Raw genomic sequence first — 25,763 nt, 5'->3', positions numbered from 1 at the left:
AGAGTTGTTTGTGATGGAATAAGCCATGTGTGTTGTGGGCAAACGCTTGCTGGTGTATAACCTTAAATTTAACCAAAAAAAGTGTTAATGCATGTTACAAAAATTATATAGCTGGTAACTATGTTCAAATACGACACCAACGATATAATCTATGGCGACATGCATTCGTATTTTCTTAGTTAATAAATCCTACTTATAAACCAGGATGGGGGTATAGTAGGTAATTAAATCGCAAACGGTTTTTTTATTAACTCTATATGTACGTGTCCTCTCATCCTCCTCATGCACGTCTTGTCACCCCGCTGCCGTAGATGGCTTACAGCGCAAGCTTGCGCAGCGTGCAGGGGCGTTCTTTTGGTCAAACGGTGGCACCAATGAATCGTCGGTGAGCCCGTTCCCACGCAACCTCGCAGGTTTCCGCGCAAGCTTCCCGCCTGACTCGGTGAAATCCCCCAAAATCCCAATGCTTAGCGGCCTTCTATAAAAACCCTCATGGCCGGCGAGTCATGCGTCGCATTTTCCCCTCCCTCCCTGTAGCTTATCTCGTCTGCTTCTTCCACAATCGCCAATGGCACCGGTCCATCGTTGCGCTCAGCCACTCCGCCGTCATCAGAGGACAGCTCCAGCTGGGAGGCTACACCACGGCGGCGGCGTAGTCCCCGGCGTAGTGTAGTGCGCGTGGCGTCCCTGTTAGGTGTGCACGGAACACCCACCACACGCTCCGCCGCCGCTGCCCGTCGGCAGCTATTGCCGGCCACGTTGCCGCCACACCACCGTCGAAAGCCAGGGCCATCTCTCGCTTCGCCACCGCGGCCCGAAGGCGGGAGGTGGCCGTCATGGCCGCCACCCCACTGCCGGACACCGTGGCCATCACCCGCTCCGCCACCGCGGCCTGAAGGAGGGAGGTGGTGGTCGTGGCCGCCACCCCATCGTCGGCCGCCGTGGCCGCCAGCCCACCGTCGACTGCCGGGATCATCACCCGCTCTGCCACCGCCGCCCGAAGAGTTCCTGCGGGGAGAGGAGGAGCGCCTCGTCGAGCACGCAAAGAGCCTTACCCCAGCACACACCGACACAGAGGCGAGGAATCAGGAGATCTACGAGCAGTCTAACTGCTTCGAGAGGGATCGTCTGCAGCGGCAGTGGGCGTTCGAGCTGGCGAGCGCGCTGAACATGCAGCAGCGGTAGGTACCGTATTGCATTTGTCCAGCTCGCCGGTAGGCTCCTCCTCCTCCTCCTTTGCCTCTTACTGAGTGCGCTCGGCAGAGGAGAGGCTGCCGGAAGTAGCACGAAGCCCCTCCGTGGTAGTAGTAGTATTTAGGGGCTATTTTGGTTAGTTCATCTGACTATAGATGTGTGGTCGAACTGTACAATGTACTTAAAATTAGCTAGTATATATAGTTGAACTAGCTATTTCAGTACGTGGTTGGCAACAATTGGGGAGAAGTTACGTCGGTTCAGCTGTTGAGTTAAATTGTTTGTATAAATTAAGAACGACTGCTTAATGTATGAATGAAATCTATGCTTAATTACTGAATTTTAGTTGCAAAAATTACATAGTGCTAATGATTTCTAGCTGCATATTTTGACAAATCGCAGTGTTACAAGGATTGACAAATGGCAACGTTACTAGATCAACAAATGTAAATCTTTCCAGTTTGACAAATGGCAACATATCAATACGACAGATGCAAATCTTACCAAATTCTTTGTACGTGGTTGCACACGGGTCATCCAGAACAACCGTTTGCGTTGAAGGGATGCACAAATCCTGCACTGCTCTCACTTTGCATACGGGTGTTCTATCTAAATCGTTTGTGATCAAGAGCTATAGAAATCCTGCTCGGCACATTTTCTCTTGACTTCCTGGGGAAGTTGTTGGTTTGCATACGGGTGTTCTAACTAAAACGTTTGCGATGAGTGTTTTATATTTAAAAAGCGAATTGAACTGCGGCTTGGGCGCCATTAATGGAGAGGACGCGAGCAAGGCGGGCGGCCATGGAAATCAAAGGGCTCGCTTCCCAGTGAGCCTGCGTAGCGTACAGCTCGCACGCTTCTCAGTGAGCCTACGCACTCGAGGATAGCTTGCACGCCTCTCGGTCAGCCTGCGCACCGGACGGCGCTCGCATGCCTCCCGTTCAGTCAAGGTCAAGCAGTTGTCCACACGGCACCTCCTACAGCCATTAAAACCAAGACATGTGGCGTCACATGAATGGTTAACAGAATTTTGGATTTACTAGAATTTAAAAACCAGGCATCTCAATGTTTTGCCGGTAATCAACGGTACCCCGGTGTTTGAAATTCATGCCCATTTCTTGAATGGGACCTAAGCATGCACCCAAGGACACATATTTGATTTTTCAACCAATTTATATGCACTGGAGCATGTGCATGTACTTCAAATTTGAATTATGCACATAAAATGCATTGAAAACTCAGTTAATGCATAAAAATGTAAAAATGAACCCCGAAAAATCACAAAAATTCACACAACACTCCCTTTGTTCTATGTTGACACGAGAAAAAAAATTGAAAGCAATAAGAGGCAATGGATATCGTTTCGTCCCCAAAGGTGGGATGTTCCCTACCGAAAAGCATCATGCTTGTTGTGAGAAGCTTCGGTTTGTGAGAAGCATATACCCAACCTGCCCCAAATGGGACAAAATTTGTACCACGGCATGTTGATGCCGCTCCATGATAGCATGCCAAGTTTCATGAATTTCGGACGAGTTTTGGATTTACTAGAATTTAAAAACCAGGCATCTCAATATTTTGCCGGCAATCAACGGTGCCCCGGTGTTTGAAATTCATTCCCATTTCTTGCAGGGGACCTAAGCATGCACCCAAGGACACATATTTGATTTTTCAACCAATTTATATACACTGGAGCATGTGCATGTAGTTCAAATTTGAATTATGCACATAAAATGCATTGAAAACTCAGTTAATGCATAAAAATGTCCAAACGAACCCCGAAAAATCACAAAAATTTGCACAACACTCCTGTTGTTCTATGTTGACACGAGAAAAAATTGAAAGCAATAAGAGGAAATGGATATCATTTCGTCCCCAAAGGTGGGACGTTCCCAACCGAAAACCATCATGCTTGTTGTGAGAAGCCCCGGTTTGTGAGAAGCATATACCCAAACCTGCCCCAAATGGAACAAGATTTGTACCACGGCATGTTGATGCCGCTCCATGATAGCATGCCAAGTTTCATGAATTTCAGATGAGTTTTGGATTTACTAGAATTTAAAAACCAGGCATCTCAATGTTTTGCCGGCAATCAACGGTGCCTCGATGTTTGAAATTCATTCCCATTTCTTGCATGGAACCTAAGCAAGCACCCAAGGACACAAATTTGATTTTTTTTCAATCAATTTATATGCACTAGAGCATGTGCATGTAGTTCAAATTTGAATTATGCACATAAAATGCATTGAAAACTCAGTTAATGCATCCAAACGAACCCCGAAAAATCACAAAAATTCGCACAACACTCCTGTTGTTCTATGTTTACATGAGAAAAAAATTGAAAGCAATAAGAGGCAATGGATATCATTTCGTCCCCAAAGGTGGGACGTTCCCTACCAAAAACCATCATGCTTGTTGTGAAAAGCTCCGGTTTGTGAGAAGCATATACCCAAACCTGCCCCAAATGGGACAAAATTTGTACCACGACATGTTGATGCCGCTCCATGATAGAATGCCAAGTTTCATGAATTTCAAACAAGTTTTGGATTTACAAGAATTTATAAACCAGGCATCTCAATGTTTTGTCGGCAATCAACGGTGCCCGGTGTTTGAAATTCATTCCCATTTCTTGCATGGGACCTAAGCATGCACCCCAAGGACGTAAATTTGATTTTTCAACCAATTTATATGCACTCGAGCATGTGCATGTAGTTCAAATTTGAATTATGCACATAAAATGCATTGAAAACTCAGTTAATGCATAAAAATGTCCAAACGAACCCCGAAAAATCACAAAAATTCACACAACACTCCTGTTGTTCTATGTTGACACGAGAAAAAATTTGAAAGCAATAAGAGGCAATGGATATCGTTTTGTCACCAAAGGTGGGATGTTCCCTACTGAAAACCATCATGCTTGTTGTCAGAAGCTCCAGTTTGTGAGAAGCATATACCCAAACCTACCCCAGATGGGGCAAAATTTGTACCACGGCATGTTGATGCTGCTACATGTTAGCATGCCAAGTTTCATGAATTTCAGACGAGTTTTGGATTTACAAGAATTTAAAAACCAAGCATCTCAATGTTTTGCCAGCAATCAACGGTGCCCTGGTGTTTCAAATGTTGGGGATCGTAGCAGAAATTTAAAATTTTCTACGCATCACCAAGATCAATCTATGGAGTAATCTAGCAACGAGGGGAAGGAGAGTGCATCTACATACCCTTGTAGATTGCTAAGCGGAAGCATTGCAAGAACGCGGATGAAGGAGTCGTACTCGTAGCAATTCAGATCGCGGTTGATTCCGATCTAAGCGCCGAACCACGGTGCCTCCGCGTTTAACACACGTGCAGCCCGGTGACTTCTCCTACGCCTTGATCCAGCAAGGGGAGAAGGAGAGGTTGGGGAAGACTCTGTCCAGCAGCAGCACGACTACGTGGTGGTGGTGGAGGAGCGCGGAACTCCAGCAGGGCTTCGCCAAGCACTACGAGAGACGAGGAGGGAGAGAGGTAGGGCTGCGCCAAGAGGGAGATGATCTCGTGTATGTTGCAGCCCCCAATACCTCAAGTATATATAGGGGAAGGGGAGGGGCTGCTCCCCCATCTAGGGTTCCCTCCCTAGGGGTGGCGGCAGCCCCAAAACCCATCTAGGGTTGCGGCCAAGGGGGGAGAGAGAGGAGGCGCACCTAGGGTGGGCCTTAAGGCCCATCTGCCCTAGGGTTTGCCCCCCTCCCCTCTAGGAGGCACCTTGGTCCTTGGTGGGAGGCGCCCCAGCCCACCTAGGGGCTGGTCCCTTCCCACTATTGGCCCATGTAGGCCTCCGGGGCTGGTGGCCCCTCCTGGTGGACCCCCAGACCCCTCCGGTGGTCCCGGTACACTACCGGTGATGCCCGGAACACTTCCGGTGGCCAAAACCATACTTCATATATATCAATCTTTACCTCGGGACCATTCCGGAACTCCTCGTGACGTCCGGGATCTCATCCGGGACTCCGAACAACATTCAGTAACCACGTACATACTTTCCCTATAACCCTAGCGTCATTGAACCTTAAGTGTGTAGACCCTACGGGTTCGGGAGACATGCAGACATGACCGAGACGTTCTCTGGTCAATAACCAACAGCGGGATCTGGATACCCATGTTGGCTCCTACATGTTCCACGATGATCTCATCAGATGAACCACGATGTCAAGGACTTAATCAATCCCGTATACAATTCCCTTTCTCTATCGGTACGATACTTGCCCGAGATTCGATCGTCAGTATCCCGATACCTTATTCAATCTCGTTACCGGCAAGTCTCTTTACTCGTTCCGTAACACATCATCCCGTGATCAACTCCTTGGTCACATTGTGCACATTATGATGATGTCCTACTGAGTGGGCCCAGAGATACCTCTCCGTTACACGGAGTGACAAATCCTAGTCTCGATTCATGCCAACCCAACAGACACTTTCGGAGATACCCGTAGTGCACCTTTATTGCCACCCAGTTACGTTGTGATGTTTGGCACACCCAAAGCACTCCTACGGTATCCGGGAGTTGCACAATCTCATGGTCTAAGGAAATGATACTTGACATTAGAAAAGCTTTAGCATACGAACTACACGATCTTGTGCTAGGCTTAGGATTGGGTCTTGTCCATCACATCATTCTCCTAATGATGTGATCCCGTTATCAACGACATCCAATGTCCATGGTCAGGAAACCGTAACCATCTATTGATCAACGAGCTAGTCAACTAGAGGCTTACTAGGGACATGGTGTTGTCTATGTATCCACACATGTATCTGAGTTTCCTATCAATACAATTCTAGCATGGATAATAAATGATTATCATGAACAATGAAACATAATAATAATAATAACTAATTTATTATTGCCTCTAGGGCATATTTCCAACATCAAATTCATTCCCATTTCTTGCATGGGACCTAAGCATGCACACAAGGACACAGATTTGATTTTTCAACCAATTTATATGCACTGGAGCATGTGCATGTAGTTAAAATTTGAATTATGCACATAAATGCATTGAAAACTCAGTTAATGCATAAAACTGTCCAAACGAACCCCGAAAATCACAAAAATTCGCACAACACTCCTGTTGTTCTATATTGACACTCAAAAAAAATTGAAAGCAATAAGAGGCAATGGATATCGTTTCGTCCCCAAAAGTGGCACGTTCCCTACCGAAACCATCACGCTTGTTGTGAGAAGCTCTGGTTTGTGAGAAGCTTATACCCAAACCTGCCCCAAATGGGACAAAATTTGTACCACGACATGTTGATGCCGCTACATGATAGCATGCCAAGTTTCATGAATTTCAGACGAGTTTTAGATTTACTAGAATTTAAAAACCATGCATGTCAATGTTTGCGGCCGAGTGACGATGGCAGGGTGTTTGAAATTCATTATCATTTCTTGCATGGGACCTAAGCATGCACCAAGGACACGTATTTGATATTTCAATAAGTTTATATGCACTGGAGCATGTGCATGTAGTTCAAATTTGAATTATGCGCATAAAATGGCTGGAAAACCCAGTTAATGCATAAAAATGCACAAACGAACCCTGAATCATTCCAATTTTTTTATGACACGCCTATAGTTGCATGTTCACTGCAGATATAAGTTCTAACTATTCAAACACCATCCTTTGTAGCTGTGACCCCATTACGTAATTCAAATGATCAAGATGATAAATCAAGTAGATCGCACACAGTTTATTAGCACCAACCGTGTGAGATGCAGCACAAAATATCTTGGAGCACCGTCGGTGTATAGTACGCCCATGGCTTAGAAGGTGCGTCGGCTACAGTCCACAGCGCGCCAGTTTTGAATAAGGGACCGTGTCCGATGACACTTTGCGCGCCAGTTTTTTAGCTGAAGGGATTCCAAATTTTCGGATTCCATGAAAATATCTACCTCCCCGCCCCCTCCCCCTTACCAAAAGCCACATTTCCCATCTTTCCGCCTTCCTTTCCAAGTTGAAACCTTCACTCCTTGCTTGCAGCACCGCCGCCTCCTCGTTGGCGACCCTCCTTCACGCTCCTCGGCCTCGCCTAACCAGGCAGGTAATAGACACCCGACCCCCATCCTCCTCCTACTTCCACATCCCACATGCCCCTACTGTCGGCGCGAGCGTGACACCTTCCACCCAAATCACCAACCCCTCCACCAAATAAGCGCCGGACTAAGCCATGGTGCATGCAGTATAGCCAAGACGCCAAGGAGCATTTGGCAGCGGAGAAGCAAATCACGGCCGCACGCGCGGATGAGGTCGCGATGGCTGCCATTCGTGTCGGCCCCCAGATCTTGAAGGAGCACCTTGCCATTTGCTAGCTACGTCGGTTATGCATGCTCGGTTTACCCATTGCGTGTGCTGCTCCTACCTTTCCTTCACAAATTCTAGTGAATTGTGCTATCTAATTTTACCATGCAATTTGTTGCTCTAGTGTGTATGTTCTATATGTTGTGCAGTGTGGTGCTCACTTATTAATTGTTTTGTTAATTAGTTGTCATCTTGAGTTAACTGTTTGGTTCAATTCTGCAAATGTGATGTTCAATTCTTCAGGCTGCAATTTTGTATTATCTTCTATGTGAGAAATAAATCGAATTTATCTTTACAAAATTGTGGGTGCATTCTGTTATTGTATACCATGTGAGGAATAAATTGAATTTGGCTGTAGTAAATACATGAGAAACAAATACAATTGCTACAATTGGTTGTATTTAACTGTTTGGTTAACTGTCTGATCTTCTATTAGGAGTATGTTATATTGTGCAATGTGGTGCTCAGTTAATGTTTGGTTCATTTATTGTGGTGTTTAGTTAACGGTTTGGTTCATTGTTATATTGTGCAATGTGCTGCTTAGTTAATATTTGGTTCATTTGTTGTGGTGTTTAGTTAATTGCTTGGTTCAATTCTGCAATGCAATGTACAATTGTCGTGGGTACAATTTTGTATTGTTGTGCATGTGAGGAATAAATCGAATTTGGCTGCACTTAATACATGTGAAACATATACAAGTGCTATATTTCCTAGTTCTTAATCATGCTTGGTTTGGATAAATGGGTTTTCCCTATGGCTTGAATTAATCTGATGAATCTGCAATGTGATTATCTTTCATCAACTTATTTTACTGATAGCATGCGAACCCTTACTTAACTTGATGACTAACTACCTTATATGTGTTGCAGGGAAACAATGGGAAGCACTGAGATTTATAATCGAGGTTAGCACGTGCATGGTTTGTTTTCTAATAGCACATTATTGTGCAATTTCAAGAACCATTCTAATATTTAGGTTTTTAACAATTTGGTCTTGCACATGTAGGTCCTGCTGTCAATGGTTTTGACCCACTGTTCGACCCTTTTTGCATATGGGGAAATGAGTTGTCCATGAATACCAGTCAAGTTAAGAAACTCAGAAAGATTGTTAGGATAAAGAAATTAGCGACAAAAAACAACAAGATCTTTGTCTACACAATGAAGAAGACATCAGTTCACTACAGGATGGTACTAACTATTATACCTTGCCTTTTTTTTATTACTTTGCCCCATTTCCAATATAGAGAAGATATTTATGCACACCTTGTTTTCGGGCCTTTCCAAAGCAGTTCACTGATGATTACTCCAAACCACCTGTATGGCCAGGAGGCGAGGAAGGTATTCATACAACACCCACGGTTCAATGTTGAAGTGTTCCTGAAGAGGATGAAGGATGGACGGTCAATAATCCACAGGCACTGGCCTAAAGTTAGAAAGATCTTCAACATCAATGAAGGCTCAATATTCGCCTTCTGCTTCAGTAGTTTTCCAGACAAGATACATCTGTCTATGTTGTTGGGGAACGCAGTAATTTCAAAAAAAATCCTACGCACACACAAGATCATGGTGATGCATAGCAACAAGAGGGAAGAGTGTTGTCTACGTAGCCTCGTAGACCGTAAGCGGAAGCGTTATGACAACGCGGTTGATGTAGTCATAGGTCTTCACGATCGACCGATCCTAGCACCGAAGGTACGGCGCCTCCGTGATCTGTGCACATTTGGCTCGGTGACGTCCCACGAACTCACAATCCAGTAGAGTGTTGAGGGAGAGCTTCGTCAACAAGATGGCGTGATGACGGTGATGATGATGCTACCGGAACAGGGCTTCGCCTAAGCACCACTACGATATGACCGAGGTGGATTATGGTGGAGGGGGCACCGCACGCGGCTGAGAGATCAATGATCAACTTGTGTGTCTATGGGGTGCCCCCCTCCCCCATATATAAAGAAGTGGAGGAGGGGGAGGGGGCCGGCCTCCTAGGCGCGCCCCAAGGGGAGTCCTACTCGCACCGGGAGTAGGATTCCCCCCCCCCCCTTCCCTAGTTGGATTAGGAGAGAAGGAAGGGGGAGGAAGGAGGAAGGAAAGGGGGCCCTCTCAATTAGGATTGGGCTTGGGGGGCATGCCCCCTCCTTTGCTCCCTTCTCCTCTCTACCACTATGGCCCAATAGTGCCCATATATAGTCGTCCAATATATCGATCTTTATGTCTCGACCATTTCGAGACTCCTCTTCATGTCCGTGATCATATCCGGGACTCTGAAATACCTTTGGTACATCAAAACACATAAACTCATAATACGATCATCACCGAACGTTAAGCGTGCGGACCCTACGGGTTCAAGAACTATGTAGACATGACCGAGACACGTCTCCGGTCAATAACCAATAGCAGAACCTGGATGCTTATATTGGTTCCTACATATTCTACGAAGATCTTTATCGGTCAAACCGCATAACGATATACGTTGTTCCCTTTGTCATTGGTATCTTACTTGCCCGAGATTTGATCGTCGGTATCTCAATACCAAGTTCAATCTCGTTACCGGCAAGTCCCTTTACTCGTTCTGTAATGCTACATCCTGTAACTAACTCATTAGCTACATTGCTTGCAAGGCTTATAGTGATGTACATTATCGAGAGGGCCCAGACATACCTCTACGACAATCGGAGTGACAAATCCTAATCTCGATCTATGCCAACTCAACAAACACCATGGGAGACACCTGTAGAGCACCTTTATAATCACCCAGTTATGTTGTGACGTTTGGTAGCACACAAATTGTTCCTTCGATATTCGGGAGTTGCATGATCTCATAGTCATAGGAACATGTATAAGTTATGGAGAAAGCAATAGCAACAAACTAAACGATCATTGTGCTAAGCTAACGGATGGGTCAAGTCAATCACATCATTCTCTAATGATGTGATCTTGTTAATCAAATGACAACTCATGTCTATGGTTAGGAAACATAACCATCATTGATTCAACGAGCTAGTCAAGTAGAGGCAAACTAGTGCACTCTGTTTGTCTATGTATTCACACGTGTACTAAGTTTCCGGATAATACAATTCTAGCATGAATAATAAACATTTATCATGATATAAGGAAATATAAATAGCAACTTTATTATTGCCTCTAGGGCATATTTCCTTCAGTCTCCCACTTGCACTAGAGTTAATAATCTGGATTACATTGTAATGATTCTAACACCCATGGAGTCGTGGTGTTGTTCTTATTTTGCTCGTGAGAGAGGCTTAGTCAACAGGTCTGCAACATTCAGATCCGTATGTATCTTCCAAATCTTTATCTCTCCCTCCTTAACTTGATCGCGGATGGAATTGAAGCATCTCTTGATGTGCTTGTTCTCTTGTGAAATCTGATTCCTTTGCCAAGGCAATTGCACCAGTATTGACACAAAAGATTTTCATTGGACCCGATGCACTAGGTATGACACCCAGATCGGATATGAACTACTTCATCCAGACTCCTTCATTTGCTGCTTCCGAAGCAGCTATGTATTCCGCTTCACATGTAGATCCTGCCACGACACTCTGCTTGGAACTACAGCAACTGACAGCTCCACCATTTAATAAAAACATGTATCCAGTTTGTGACTTAGAGTCAACCGGATCAGTGTCAAAGCTTGCATCAACGTAACCGTTTACGATGAGCTCTTTGTCACCTCCATATACGAGAAACGTATCCTTAGTTCTTTTCAGGTATTTCAGGATATTCTTGACCGCTGTCCAGCAATCTACTCCTGGATTACTTTGCTACCTCCCTGCTAAACTGATTGCAAGGCACACATTAGGTCTAGTACACAGCATTGCATACATGATAGAGCCTATGGCTGAAGCATAGGGAACACCCTTCAATTTATCTCTATATTCTGCAGTGGCCGGGCATTGAGTCTGACTCAACTTCACACCTTGTAATACAGGCAAGAACCCTTTCTTTGCCTGATCCATTTTGAACTTCTTCAAAACTTTATCAAAGTATGTGCTTTGTGAAAGTCCAATTAAGCATCTTGATCTATCTCTATAGATCTTGATGCCCAATATATAAGCAACTTCACCGAGGTCTTTCATTGAAAAAAATCTTATTCAAGTATCCTTTTATGCTATTCAGAAATTCAGTATCATTTCCGACCAACAATATGTCATCTACATATAATATCAGAAATGCTACGGAGCTCCCACTCACTTTCTTGTAAATACAGACTTCTCCAAAAGTCTGTATAAAACCATATGCTTTGATCACACTATCAAAGCATATATTCCAACTCCGAGAGGCTTGCACCAGTCCATAAATGGATCGCTGGAGCTTGCACACTTTGTTAGCACCTTTTGGATCGACAAAACCTTCTGGTTGCATCATATACAACTCTTCTTTAAGATATCCATTAAGGAATGCAGTTTTGACATCTATTTGCCAAATTTCATAATCATAAAATGCGACAATTGCTAACATGATTCGGACGGACTTAAGCATCGCTACGGGTGAGAAGATCTCATCGTAGTCAACTCCTTGAACTTGTCAAAAACCTTCTACAACAAGTCGAGCTTTGTGGACAATAATATTACCTTCAGCGTCACTCTTCTTCTTGAAGATCCATTTATTCTCTATGGCATGCCGATCATCGGGCAAGTCAACCAAAGTCCATACTTTGTTCTCATACATGGATCCCATCTCAGATTTCATGGCCTCAAGCCATTTTGCGGAATCTTGGCTCATCATCGCTTCCTCATAGTTCGTAGGTTCGTCATGGTCAAGTAACATGACCTCCAGAATAGGATTACCGTACCACTCTGGTGAGGATCTTACTCTGGTTGACCTACGAGGTTCGGTAGTAACTTGATCAGAAGTTTCATGATCATCATCATTAGCTTCCTCACTTACTGGTGTAGGAATCACTGGAACTGATTTCAGTGATGAACTACTTTCCAATAATGGAGAAGGTACAATTACCTCGTCAAGTTCTACTTTCCTCCCACTCACTTCTTTCGAGAGAAACTCCTTCTCTAGAAAGGATCCATTCTTAGTGTCGGTGTCAAAACTGGCGGATCTCGGGTAGGGGGTCCCGAACTGTGCGTCTAGGTTGGATGGTAACAGGAGGCAAGGGACACGAAGTTTTACCCAGGTTCGGGCCCTCTTGATGGTAGTAAAACCCTACGTCATGCTTGATTAATATTGATGATATGGGTATTACAAGAGTAGATCTACCACGAGATCGAGGAGGCTAAACCCTAGAAGCTAGCCTATGGTATGATTGTTGATGTGTATGTCGTCCTACGGACTAAAACCCTCCGGTTTATATAGACACCGGGTAGGGTTAGGGTTACACAAAGTCGGTTAAAATGGTAGGAGATCTTAATATCTGTATCGCCAAGCTTGCCTTCCACGCCAAGGAAAGTCCCTTCCGGACACGGGACGGAGTCTTGAATCTTGTATCTTCATAGTCCAGGAGTCCGGCTGAAGGTATAGTCCGGCCATCCGGACACCCCCTAATCCAGGACTCCCTCAGTAGCCCCCGAACCAGGCTTCAATGACGATGAGTCTGGCGCGCAGATTGTCTTCGGCATTGCAAGGAGGGTTCTCCTCCAAATTCCATGTACCTGTCGAATAAAGTCTGGTTTCTTGTAGATGTTGCGCTCGTTGGCTTCTGTGCCCAATAATGGCCGCTTCCCACGTGTCAAACGAATATGAAAGGTCTAAGTGTTTTTACATTCACAACCCTAGCCGCGTAAATGAGCTGACCTATTTAAGGGGATGAGGATTTAGATCCAATCCACACCTTCTCCCCTCCGCGAGTGTTCATCAGAGCGCATCTGACAAAGGTCCATTCCACCATGGCCAGCCATCGCAACTCCTCCCCTCGCCCTTCCAGCCCTAAGCCTGGATATTGGGAGTGATGTTCCACCCCGCATAGCGAGCTAGCGATGCTCTAGACCAAGGGCTTTCTTCCCCCGGCCTATATGGTCTCGGTTCGAGCCGGTCTTGCCGTCTACAACGGCGGAGAGCAAGCAGAGAATGTCCCTAATCCCTCCAAAGGAGAGCGGGTGTGCCTTGTCCCTTACTGAATAAGGGGGCTTGGATTTCCAATCCACCCATTTCTTCGGGGGCTGCTGGAGTTCTACGGCCTCCAGCTACATCATCTCACGCATGCCTCAGTACTGCATATCGCGGGCTTTGTAGCCCTCTGCGAGCTGTTCTTGGGTGTTGAAGCTCATTTCGGTCTGTGGAAGGAGTTATTTTGCCTCGTGCCCCGTTCCAAGAAGGGGTCAATGTATCAAGTGGGCAGAGCCAAAGTGTGGCGCATCGCCGGGACCGGATACCTGTCCGGAACCCCAAAGAAGGCGTCCGAAGACTGGCCCTCGGAATGGTTTTATATAGAAGACGTCCCGCTGCCGGATCCTATCCGGATCGACCTCCCTAAATTCAACAGCGCTCCCTTAAAGAAGCGCCTAAGCTGGCGCCCACAGAGCCCTCAGAGGGAAAGTGACAGGGATGCAGTTTACCTGATGGGCCGGATAAGATTGTTAGCTCATTCCGGACTAACCATGATCGGGGTCATGGCCGCATGCATCATGCGAGGGGTGCAGCCGCTACAGTATAGAAGCCACCCCATGTGGGATTTCAACGGGGGCTGTAAGGGGCCGGATTCGGCTGCGGCTCTAATAAAGACCTTGTCCGCTTTGTACAAGGGAGAAGAGGAGGATTTTCTCCGCGTCGACCCAAAGGGTGGATTTTCCATGTACAATCCTCCAAGCTGGGTGAGTGGTCACATCTTGCCCATCCGTTTCATATCCCCCTTGTTAAATATTCAATCTCAGTGATTTTGACGCAGGAACTGCGCCAGGCTGTTAAAGAAATAAACAGCCCTCCTCCACAACCCGAGGACCCAGAACGGTCCCTCGACCCAGACTCTCAAGAGGATCCGGACCTTTCGGTGGATCTGATTGATGGAGTGTTCCATCAATTGAGCAAGGACAACGCCCTGCTGGCCATTACGGCTGATTATCCAGGGCTAATCCCGGCCTCCCAGAAACGGGAGGCCGAACCTGCGGCGACAAGCCAACGAGGGGCTGCAGGGCCCCGTGGGCAGAAAAGAGGTGCAGTCCGGACCGGGGCGTCAGCGCAAAGGTATGGCGCACCCCCTTATCCCAGGCGTTGTACCTTCAAGGCATATTAACACTTGTGCTCTCTTCAGGACAAAGAGACCTCGCCGAACTATATTCAGAGAGACCGCCAATCGCGCCTCCACCAGCCAGGCTCCAAAGCCTGGCCCGGAAGCGGGGCCGAACACAAGGCGCACACCGGACGCTCCTCCGTTGGAGGATGTGGACGGGTTGTCTGCCACCAACTCTTAGGTGGAGAGTGCCATGAACCACAGGCGTCGCCAGACCATTCTTCGCGACGCTTGTTTCTTCCAAGAGGCGTTAGATGCCTTCAAGTCGGGAGATGCATACCTCCGTGCCGCTCAAGATGGTCTAGCCAGAGCCACAGAGCAATATGTAAAAGACATACGGGTAAGAAAATTTTGGTAATTATATATATATACCAGTAGCCCCCGAGACTTGAAACAGTTAGAACAACTGATTTAAGGATCATTTGTGATGCAGGTTCTTACGGAAAAGAATTCACTACTGTCCAAGGAGCTAGAAGAGTGCAAAGCCCAACTTGAGGCCGCACTAGCCGCGACAGGGGAGCCTAAGGAGACCCCCTTTGGTAATATACACTTCGAAAGATAACTATTTTGCGAAGCACGGCTTTGGTGCGAATCTGACAAATAAATTGCAGATGGCGCCGGATTGAATCTGGAGAGGCAACACCTCCTACGCCAGCTAAAGGCTGGTGAGAGGGTGCTGCTAAAGGTGATGGGGGAGAAGAACAATCTCCAAGATACCAACACCAAGCTGGACGTCGAGCTGAAAGATGTTCGTGCCCAGCTATCAGACTCCGTGAAGGAGAATCAGTGGCTTCGGCGCGGCATATTTAGTAAGTGCTTGAGCGAACCTTTTGAAAGAAAGTTCGGCGGGGAAGTCGACTAATAGAGCAATGTCTGAAGGTATGCTAACAGGTCGTCCTGCAGAGGAGATGCCCGGTTTTGGATAGATCGCTTATGTTGGGGTGGGTGGGTGGAATTAAATCCGAAGCCTCACCCCATCTAAGGCTCAGAGGCCGAGGAATTTCCAGACTCGAAAATTTGGATTCCTGGATGTTGTCTAATGAACCCAGCCCGTCGCCTGACTCTAAGTTCAGGTCTTGAGTGATATCCTCCCCTCCGCGGGTATCCGGCTTGGAGGGATCGGGAATCCGGACGTAGCGAGTCCTTAAGATAGATGAAGAGTCGCTGCACTGTCCCTGTACCACGGCAACATGATGGGTGACTTGGGGAGAGTTAATCTCTCTCAGATCGGTTTTAGGCCCGATCTGGTCGTAATCTGTAGCGACTCCCAGGGCGGCGAAGCAACCCAAGAGCTCGTTTATAGAGGAAAGCTCCATTGGATCTAACTACTCAGCAAGTTCCGAGATGACATGAAGATTGTTTTCGATGGCTCTAGAGGTCATCGTCGGCACGGAAGCCGAACAGGCGGTCATAATAAAACCACCTAGCCGGAGGGTTTGGCCGACAGCCAAAGTTCCCTTAGCAACGGTGCCGTCTTTAAAGACGGGGCGGGGCATCCTTCCTGATGGCGACGACATAGAGGAACTCTCAATGAAAGCACCAATGTCGGTGTCAAAACCGGCGGATCTCGAGTAGGGGGTCCCGAACTGTGCGTCTAGGCTGGATGGTAACAGGAGGCAAGGGACATGAAGTTTTACCCAGGTTCGGGCCCTCTCAATGGAGGTAAAACCCTACGTCCTGCTTGATTAATATTGGTGATATGGGTAGTACAAGAGTAGATCTACCACGAGATCGAGGAGGCTAAACCCTAGAAGCTAACCTATGGTATGATTGTTGATGTGTATGTCGTCCTACGGACTAAAACCCTCCGGTTTATATAGACACCGGGTAGGGTTAGGGTTACACAAAGTCGGTTACAATGGTAGGAGATCTTCATATCCGTATCGCCAAGCTTTCCTTCCACGCCAAGGAAAGTCCCTTCCGGACACGGGACGGAGTCTTCAATCTTGTATCTTCACAGTCCAGGAGTCCGGCTGAAGGTATAGTCTGGCCATCCGGACACCCCCTAATCTAGGACTTCCTCACTTAGCAAAGTCTTGCCTTCGGATATGTGATAGAAGGTGTACCCAACAGTCTCCTTTAGGTATCCTATGAAGACTTTTTGAGTTTGAGCTTATCAGGTTGAACTTTTTCACATAAGCATCGCAGCCCCAAACTTTAAGAAACGACAACTTGGGTTTCTTGCCAAACCATAGTTCATAAGGTATCGTCTCAACGGATTTAGATGGTGCCCTATTTAACGTGAATGCAGCCGTCTCTAAAGCATAACCCCAAAACGATAGCGGTAAATCAGTGAGAGACATCATAGACCACACCATATCTAATAAAGTGCGGTTACGACATTCGGACACACTATTACGTTGTGGTGTTCCAGGTGGCTTGAGTTGCGGAACTATTCTGCATTGTTTCAAATGAAGTCCAAACTCATAACTCAAATATTCACCTCCATGATCAGATCGTAGAAACTTGATTTTCTTGTTACGATGATTTTCCTCTGCACTCTGAAATTGTTTGAACTTTTCAAATGTTTCAGACTTATGTTTCATTAAGTAGATAAACCCATATCGGCTCAGTTCATCTATGAAGGTGAGAAAATAAGGATATCCGCCGCGAGCTTCAATTTTCATTGGACCACATGCAGCAATATGTATGATTTCCAATAACTTTATTGCTCGCTCCATTGTTCCGGAGAACGGAGTTTTAGTCATCTTGCCCATGAGGCATGGTTCGCAAGTACCAACTGATTCATAATCAAGTGATTCCAGAAGTCCATCAGAATGGAGTTTCTTCATGTCCTTTACACCAATATTACCTAAACGGCAGTGCCACAAATAAGTTGCACTATCATTATAAATCTGCATCTTTTGGCTTCAATACTATCAACATGTATATCACTACTATCAAGATTTAGTAAAAATAGACCACTCATAAAGGGTGCATGACCATAAAAGATATTACTCATATAAATAGAAAAACCATTATTCTCTGATTAAAATGAATAACTGTCTCGCATCAAACAAGATCCAGATATAATGTTCATGCTCAACGCTGGCACCAAATAACAATTATTTAGGTCTAAAACTAATCCCGAAGGTAGATGTAGAGGTAGCGTGCCGACGGCGATCACATCGACTTTGGAACCATTTCCCACATGCATCGTCACCTCGTCCTTAGCCAATCTTCGCTTAATCTGTAGCCCCTGTTTTGAGTTGCAAATGTTAGCAACTAAACCAGTATCAAATACCTAGGAACTACTTCGAGCGTTAGTAAGGTACACATCAATAACATGTATATCAAATATACCTTTCACTTTTCCATCCTTCTTCTCTGCCAAATACTTGGGGCAGTTTCGCTTCCAGTGACCAGTTCCTTTGCAGTAGAAGCACTCAGTCACAGGCTTAGGTCCAGACTTGGGTTTCTTCACTTGAGCAGCAACTGGCTTGTTATTCTTCTTGAAGTTCACCTTCTTCCCTTTACCCTTTTTCTTCAAACTGGTGGCCTTGTTGACCATCAACACTTGATGCTCCTTCTTGATTTCTACCTCCGCAGCCTTTACCATTGTGAAGAGCTCAGGAATCGTCTAATCCATCCCTTGCATATTATAGTTCATTACGAAGCTCTTGTAGCTTGGCGGCAGTGATTGAAGAACTCTGTCAATGACACTATCATCAGGAAGATTAACTCCCAGTTGAGTCAAGTGGTTGTGGTACCCAGACATTCTGAGTATATGTTCACTGACAGAACTATTCTCCTCCATCTTGCAGCTGTAGAACTTATTGGAGACTTCATATCTCTCAATCCGGGCATTTGCTTGAAATATTAATTCAACTCCTGGAACATCTCATATGATCCATGACGTTCAAAATGTCTTTGAAGTCCCGATTCTAAGCCGTAAAGCATGGCACACTGAACTATCAAGTAGTCATCAGCTTTGCTCTACCGGGTGTTCACAACATCTGGCGTTGCTCCTGCAGCGGGTTTGTCACCTAGCGGTGCTTCCAGGACGTAATTCTTCTGTGCAGCAATGAGGATAACCCTAAAGTTACGGACCCAGTCCGTGTAGTTGCTACCATCATCTTTCAACTTAGCTTTCTCTAGGAACGCATTAAAATTCAACGGAACAACAGCACGGGCCATCTATCTACAACAACATAGACATGCAAAATACTATCAGGTACTAAGTTCATGATAAATTAAAGTTCAATTAATCAAATTACTTAAGAACTCCCACTTAGATAGACATCTCTCTAATCATCTAAGTGATCACGTGAACCATATCAACCAAACCATGTCCGATCATCACGTGAGATGGAGTAGTTTTCAATGGTGAACATCACTATGTTGATCATATCTACTATATGATTCACGCTCAACCTTTCGGTCTCAGTGTTCCGAGGCCATATCTGCATATGCTAGGCTCGTCAAGTTTAACCCGAGTATTCTGCGTGTGCAAAACTGGCTTGCACCCGCTGTATGTGAACGTAGAGCTTATCACACCCGATCATCACGTGGTGTCTCGTCACGACGAACTGTAGCAATGTGCATACTCAGGGAGAACACTTATACCTTGAAATTTAGTGAGAGATCATCTTATAATGCTACCACCGAACTAAGCAAAATAAGATGCATAAAGGATAAACATCGCATGCAATCAATATAAGTGATATGATATGGTCATCATCATCTTGTGCCTTTGATCTCCATCTCCAAAGCACCATCATGATCACCATCGTCACCGGCTTGACACCTTGATCTTCATCAAAGCATCGTTGTCATCTCGCCAACTATTGCTTCTACGACTATCGCTACCGCTTAGTGATAAAGTAAAGCAATTACATGGCGATTGCATTTCATACAATAGAGCGACAACCATATGGCTCTTGCCAATTGCCGATAACTGTGTTACAAAACATAATCATCTCATACAATAAAATTTAGCATCATGTCTGGACCATATCACATCACAACATGCCCTGCAAAAATAAGTTAGACATCCTCTACTTTGTTGTTGCAAGTTTTACGTGGCTGCTACGGGCTGAGCAAGAACCGTTCTTACCTGCACATCAAAAACCACAACGCGGTATCGTGATTGCTTTTTGATCTTCAGAAATAACCATGTTCATTGAATCCGATTCAACTAAAGTTGGAGAAACTGACACCCACCAGCCACCTGTGTGTGGAGCACGTCGGTAGAACCAGTCTCGCGTAAGCATACGCGTAATGTCAGTCTGGGCCGCTTCATCCAATAATACCGCCGAATCAAGAATCAACTAGTGACGGCAAGCAATGTGTATATACCCACGTCCACAACTCCTTTGTGTTCTACTCGTGCATATAACATCTACGCATAAACCTAGCTCGGATGCCACTGTTGGGGAACACAGTAATTTAAAAAAAATCCTACGCACACGCAAGATGATGGTGATGCATAGCAACGAGAGGGAAGAGTGTTGTCTACGTACCCTCGTAGACCGTAAGTGGAAGCGTTATGACAACGCGGTTGATGTAGTCGTATGTCTTCACGATCGACCGATCCTAGCACCGAAGGTACGGCACCTCCGCGATCTGCACATGTTCGGCTCGGTGACGTCCCACGAACTAATGATCCAGTAGAGTGTCGAGGGAGAACTTCGTCAGCACGAAGGCGTGATGATGGTGATGATGATGCTACCGGAACAGGGCTTCTCCTAAGCACCGCTACGATATGACCGAGGTGGATTATGGTGGAGGGGGGCACCGCACACGGCTAAGAGATCAATGATCAACTTGTGTGTCTATGGGCTGCCCCCCTCCCCCATATATAAAGGACTGGAGGAGCAGGAGGGGGAGGGGGCCGGCCTCCTAGGCGCGCCCCAAGGGGAGTCCTACTCCCACCGGGAGTAGGATTCCCACCCCCCCCCCTTCCCTAGTTGGATTACGAGAGAAGGAAGGGGGAGGAAGGAGGAAGGAAAGGGGGTCAGCCCCCCTCCCAATTCGGATTGGGCTTGGGGGGTGCCCCCTCCTTTGCTCCCTTCTACTCTCTCCCACTATGGGCCAATAAGGCCCATATACCTCCCGGGGGGTTCCGGTAACCTCTCGGTTCATCGGTAAATGTCCGATCTCACCCGGAACCATTCCGATGTCCAAATATAGTCGTCCAATATATCAATCTTTATGTCTCGACCATTTCAAGACTCCTCGTCATGTCCGTGATCATATCCGGAACTCCGAACTACTGTTGGTACATCAAAAGACATAAACTCATAATACGTCCGTCACCGAATGTTAAGCGTGCGGACCCTATGGGTTCGAGAACTATGTAGACATGACCGAGACACGTCTCCGGTCAATAATCGATAGCGGAACCTGGATGCTCATATTGGTTCCTACATATTCTACGAAGATCTTTATCAGTCAAACCGCATAACAATATACGTTGTTTCCTTTGTCATTGGTATGTTACTTACCCGAGATTTGATCATCGGTATCTCAATGCCTAGTTCAATCTCATTACCGGCAAGTCTCTTTACTCGTTCTGTAATGCTACATCCTGTAACTAACTCATTAGCTACATTGCTTGCAAGGCTTATAGTGATGTACATCACCGAGAGGGCCCAGAGATACCTCTCTCACAATCGGAGTGACAACTCCTAATCTCGATCTATGCCAAATCAACAAACACCATTGGAGACACTTGTAGAGCACCTTTATAATCACCCAGTTATGTTGTGACATTTGGTAGCACAGAAAGTGTTCCTCCAGTATTCGGGAGTCGCATGATCTCATAGTCATAGGAGCATGTATAAGTTGTGGAGAAAGCAATAGCAACAAACTAAACGATCATCGTGTTAAGCTAACGGATGGGTCAAGTCAATCACATCATTCTATAATGATGTGATCCCGTTAATCAAATGAAAACTCATGTCTATGCTTAGGAAACATAACCATCATTGATTCAACGAGCTAGTCAAGTAGAGGCAAACTAGTGACACTCTGTTTGTCTATGTATTCACACATGTACTAAGTTTCCGGCTAATACAATTCTAGCATGAATAATAAACATTTATCATGATATAAGGAAATATAAATAATAACTTTATTATTTCCTCTAGGGCATATTTTCTTCATATTTACCATCTATGATGCTAATTTCGAAAGGTTATAGATGTTGCATGTGAAACTTGGTCCTGGTGTAGTTGTGTAATGGGGTAGCTGAGTGCTGAAGCTATATGATGTTATACTCTGATGTATTTAAATTATGAAAATGAAATATATTGTGTGCTTAATATGAACTGTCAATTAGATTAATAAATGGATTATGAATAATTGGATAATTAGCCTGCTAATTGGGTTTTGCTCTTGCAAACGGTTGTTAAAAAAATACCGTGGGCAATGACCTCAGGCAACGCACACAGTTTCTAGGAATAAACCGCGTTGGATCAATGAACAATCACACACGACTTTCTCTTGAAAATTGTTTGCATTAGGCCACCTTGCGCAAACGTTTACCACATGAAAACTATGTGTAATGGATAGCCTTTGCCACACAGTTTCTTCCATGGATCGTGTGTGATATATTCAATAATGCAAGTGATTTAATGGCAAAAATGTGTGTGATGTACCTGCGAATGAAAACATTTTCCTTCGAGCGACTGTGTGGGATGTACATACAAACGGAAATGTTTAGCGGGGACTGACCGTGTGGGATGTACTTGCGACCAGAAACAATCTCGCCGTATAATTGTATTTTTTTAGCTCTACTATATGTATTTCTGTATTTGAGTGCTCGCCGGTCGCACACGACCTCATTTTGCCGAACGTGTGTGCCAGGAGGGCATATCCCCGACGGTTTCTGGGTCGTCTGGGAAGGACCCCAATATAGCCCACACTCACTTGGCGACGGTTCCAAATGCCATCGCGGAAAGGGGTTTTAAACCGTTTGTTTAGGACCGACGCGCACCAGTGCATGTTCCTATGACTATGAGATTATGCAACTCCCGAATACCGGAGGAACACTTAGTGTGCAACCAAACATCACAACGTAACTGGGTGACTATAAAGATGCTCTACAGGTGTCTCTGATGGTGTTTGTTGAGTTGGCATAGATCGAGATTAGGATTTGTCACTCCGTGCATCGGAGAGGTATCTCTAGGACCCCTTGGTAATGCACATCACTATAAGCCTTGCAAGCAATGTGACTAATGAGTTAGTTACGGGATGTTGCATTATGAAATGAGTAAAGAGACTTGCCGGTAACGAGATTGAACTAGGTATTGAGATACCGACGATCGAATCTCGGCCAAGTAACATACCGATGACAAAGGGAACAACATATATTGTTATGCGGTTTGACCGATAAAGATCTTTGTAGAATATGTAGGAACTAATATGAGCATCCAGGTTCCGCTATTGGTTATTGACCGGAGATGAGTCTCGGTCATGTCTACATAGTTCTCGAACCCGTAGGATCCGCACGCTTAACGTTCGGTGACGATCGGTATTATGAGTTTATGTGTTTTGATGTACTGAAGGTAGTTCAGAGTCCCGAATATGATCACGGACATGACGAGGAGTCTCGAAATGGTCGAGACATAAAGATTGATATATTGGAAGGCTATGTTTGGACATCGGAATGGTTCCAGGTGAGTTCGGGCATTTACCGCAGTACCGGGGGGTTACTGGAACCCTCCCCCCCCCCCCGGAGTGTATGGGCCTTATTGGGCCTTAATGGGAGAGAGGAAGAGGCGGCCAATGTGGAGGGCGTCCCCCCCCCCAAGCCCAATCCAAATTGGGTGGGGGCGGCCCCCCCTTTCCTTCCCTCTCTCTCCCCCTTCCTTCCTCTCCTACTCCAACTAGGGAAGGGGGAATCCTACTCCCACCAGGAGTAGGACTCCCCCCTTGGGCGCGCCATGAGAAGGCCAGCCCTCCCCCTCCTCCACTCCTTTATATATGGAGGAGGGGGCACCCCATAGACATAGAAGTTGATTGTTTAGCCGTGTGCGGTGCCCCTCCATAGATTTCCACCTCGGTCATATCGTTGTAGAGCTTAGGCAAAGCCCTGCGTCGGTAAATTCATCATCACCGTCATCACGCCGTCATGCTGACGAAACTCTCCCTCGACCTCAGTTGGATCTATAGTTCGTGGGACGCCACCGAGCTGAACTTGTGCAGATCGCGGAGGTGTCGTACCTTCGGTGCTAAGATCGGTCGGATCGTGAAGACGTACGACTACACCAACCGCGTTGTCATAATGCTTATGCTTATGGTCTACGAGGGTACATGGACAACTCTATCCCCTCTCGTTGCTATGCATCACCTAGATGGATCTTGCGTGTGCGTAGGAATTTTTTTTAAAATTACTGCGTTACCTAACAGTGGCATCCAAGCCAAGTCTATGCGTAGATGTTATATGCACGAGTAGAACACAAAGGAGTTGTGGGCATGGGTATATACATATTGCTTGCCGTCACTAGTTGATTCTTGATTCAGCGGTATTGTTGGGTGAAGCGGCTTAGACCGACATTACGCATACGCTTACGCGAGACTAGTTCTACCGACGTGCTTCGCACACAGGTGGCTAGTGGGTGTCTGTTTCTTAAAATTTAGTTGAATTGGATTCAATGAACATGGTTCTTTCTGAAGATCAAAAAGCAATCACTATACCACGTTGTGGTTTTTGATGCGTAGGTAAGAATGGTTCTTGCTAAGCCCGTAGCAGCCACGTAAAACTTGCAACAACAAAGTAGAGGACGTCTAACTTGATTTTGCAGGGCATGTTGTGATGCGATATGGTCAAGACATGATGCTAAATTTTATTGTATGAGATGATCATGTTTTGCAACAGAGTTATCGACAACTGGCAGGAGCCATATGGTTGTCGCTTTATTGTATGAAATGCAATCGCCATGCAATTGCTTTACTTTATCACTAAGCGGTAGCGATGGTCGTAGAAGCAATAGTTGGCGAGACAACAACGATGCTTCGATGGAGATCAAGGTGTCAAGCCGGTGACGATGGTGATCTTGACGATGCTTTGGAGATGGAGATAAAAGGCACAAGATGATGATGGACATATCATATCACTTATATTGATTGCATGTGATGTTTATCCTTTATGCATCTTATTTTGCTTAGTTCGGCACTAGCATTATAAGATGATCCCTCACTAAATTTCAAGGTACAAGTGTTCTCCCTGAGTATGCACCGTTGCTACAGTTCGTCGTGCCGAGACACCACATGATGATCGGGTGTGATAAGCTCTATGTTCACATACAACGGGTGAAAGCCAGTTTTTGCACACGCGGAATACTGGGGTTAAACTTGACGAGCCTAGCATATGCAGATATGGCCTCGGAACACTGAGACCGAAAGGTCGAGCGTGAATCATATAGTAGATATGATCAACATAGTGATGTTCACCATTGAAAACTACTCCATCGCACATGATGATCGGACATGGTTTAATTGATATGGATCATGTGATCGCTTAGATGATTAGAGGGGTGTCTATCTAACTTGGAGTTCTTAAGTAATATGATCAATTAAACTTTAATTTATCATGAACTTAGTACCTGATAGTATTTTGCATGTTTATGTTGTTGTATATAGATGGCCCGTGTTGTTGTTCCATTGAATTTTAATACGTTACTAGAGAAAGCTTAGTTGAAAGATGATGGTAGCAATTACATGGACTGGGTCTGTAACTTGAGGATTATCCTCATTGCCGCACAGAAGAATTACGTCCTGGAAGCACCGCTAGGTGACAAACCCACTGCAAGAGCAACACCAGATGTTATGAACGCCTGGCAGAGCAAAGCTGATGACTACTCGATAGTTCAGTGTGTCATGCTTTACGGCTTAGAACCGGGACTTCAATGACGTTTTGAACATCATGGAGCATATGAGATGTTCCAGGAGTTGAAGTTAATATTTCAAGCAAATGCCCGGATTGAGAGATATGAAGTCTCTAATAAGTTCTACAGCTGCAAAATGGAGGAGAATAGTTCTGTTAGTGAACATATACTCAGAATGTCTGGGTACCACAACCACTTGACTCGGCTGGGAGTT

The sequence above is a fragment of the Triticum aestivum genome, chromosome 6A, assembly GCF_018294505.1.
Source record: "Triticum aestivum cultivar Chinese Spring chromosome 6A, IWGSC CS RefSeq v2.1, whole genome shotgun sequence".
Classification (NCBI taxonomy): Eukaryota; Viridiplantae; Streptophyta; class Magnoliopsida; order Poales; family Poaceae; genus Triticum; species Triticum aestivum.
Note: the sequence above shows the minus strand (reverse complement) of the source record.